The following is a 2,373-nucleotide window of genomic DNA, read 5'->3' on the forward strand; positions in this document are numbered from 1 at the left end:
TATGTGAAAGTTTTCTGTATTTATGAAATTCTATGTACATTTATATTTAATATTTAACTAAATTCTTTAATTTACAGTTTATGGTAACATATTTCCGAGCAGCAACATGGAAAAAAGGAGTGCAACTAAAATCTGATGGTGAGTACCTATAATTTGTTTAGAAAAAGCATTTAAATAATTATTTAGGCCCAATCCTAAATAAACTTATTTCAATGTAGTATTCCAAGGCGTAATTCATGGCGCGTTTTTAAATAATACATACGCCTACTACAGAATGTTGAATACATGCTTACAATTTGTCGGCATATACGAACAATTCAAATAATTGGGGTCCTGAACTTGGCTTTTCTGCGCTTCCGCTTTCCTTCCTGCTCTTCTCCTCTTCACTCTCATTGTTCCTGTGCTGTAAGTTATGAATCGAGCAATGCGTATTTGTCTTACGAGCGCACATAAATAAGGCAGAATAAATAAGTGCTTATTGCGCTTGCCATAAAGGAGATAATAATACCCGATACCGGCTCGTAAAAAACGTCAAAAATTCCAACCTTTGACTTTCTTTATGTTCATACAAAAGAATACTTTTTCGTTTGCATAAGTGCAGTTTTATTTGTATTGTGATCAGAAGAATACGATGCATCGAAGATGCAGAAACAAAGAAATGCAGAAAAATATTGCAAAACGAGGTTGTTACACGTGTAATTTGCAACAGTGTTGCACGTGGCCTAAATTCACCCGAACAGTGAGAAAACAAAATAATAACTTATTGATTTTAATACTTAAAGTAATAACAACAACACTACTTCAATGTGGGAGCAAAATATTAAATAATAATTGGTTTCTAAATTAATTTATCAATTGATTTAATATTTAACAATTTGCTGCGTTCATTATATTCACATAACAATTTCGTGCGTCATGAAAGTTCCTGCCGGTCATGATATCTCTGGGTCATGCAAATATTCAATAAATAACCGCGCGTGAGCACCGGACGTGGCGCACAGCCATGAAAACACCTACAATCAACCCAGCAAAGAAAAACGAGCAGACGATGAACCTACACTTTACCGCCGCATCAAGATCCGAGAAGAAGAAATAACGCGTTATTGATGTATCCAAATCTTTCACGCCCGGAAGATACATACTCGCACAAGACCGCCATCAAGATAATCTACAGGATGTTTTTAAATGCTCAAATTTCATTTTTGCACGAAACTTCAAAATCAGTGCGTGTTTGGATAAAGTTTTCGTACGCATTCGGTTTATGATACAAGACACACGTGTGTCTTAAAAGATTCGGTCGTGCAGCATTGGATGAAACTGCGCAAATTTACATTTTTATGGCTCGCCTGCAAGGAAACTCGTGCTCGTACGCGGAGAGAGTAATTTATAAGTTATGCGTCGTTAAGCGTCACGACTTTTGCAGTTTTACGAATTCAATAAAATACACTTTTTGGTATTTTAAATGCATTGCAGTCAATTATCGATAAGATTCATTTTATCATTAAATATTGTAAATTGCCCAGTTTGTTGCAGACGACTAATGAGGCGCATAAGTTTCACACCAGACGCCTTCTTCGTCTGCGGCGTTCACAAGTGCGCACACAGTGAACTAGTCACGCCGGAAATCGCTTTTTCATTTCGTTGCCTCCGCACGCAAACCGCCGCGACCGTCGACAACACGAAGCACACGAGGTACGCTATCGCCATTAAGCAAAAAAGAAAAGCGAGCAGACATCTTAACCAACTGAACCAGAAATATCGGAAATATCAAGCGGCGAGACAAGCGGGCAAAAAAACTAACTTGTAATGATCGACACAGTGCAACAAAACAAGTAAAAGTGAGCTAATTTACTGCAGAAAACGTTTAAAATTAAAAATTTGTGTAAATAATTTATTTTAATAATTTAACAATGAAAAAAATTGATAAAAACATTTATGTAAGCTTTAAATTAAAAATTTTCATATTATTATAGAATACTTTCTTAATTAAAAATTGTAATTTTAAGTTTAAGTGTCATTTTGCTTGACCTCATTTTAAATCACATAATTTACCCAAGTACTTCCGCATTTTTACAGTTTCCAGGATAATTTTATAATCGCTATGTTGTAAAAACATGCCATACAGTTAGGCAAAAACATTAAAGTAAATTTGGGTGAAATAATGATATCCGAGTGCTGCGGCTCACACTACTAGTTCATTAACTCTTTGCTTTTCTTGTTGTTCTTCTTCGTTTCCGAGTGCGTTACCGTTTCGATGAATAAATCGCGGCTGAATCATGCCCGCTGTCGTCGATTCACTTAAAAATCCAGGTGGGGGTCCCCGTCAGGTAAACGTGACGCGTTCGACCACGCACCGTCTGCCGCGGAGGAGTT

Source organism: Atheta coriaria, unplaced genomic scaffold (genome assembly GCF_025399875.1).
Source record: "Atheta coriaria isolate IRGN ID8LTWV9N9 unplaced genomic scaffold, Caltech_Dcor_3.1 hic_scaffold_5_pilon, whole genome shotgun sequence".
NCBI lineage: Eukaryota > Metazoa > Arthropoda > Insecta > Coleoptera > Staphylinidae > Dalotia > Dalotia coriaria.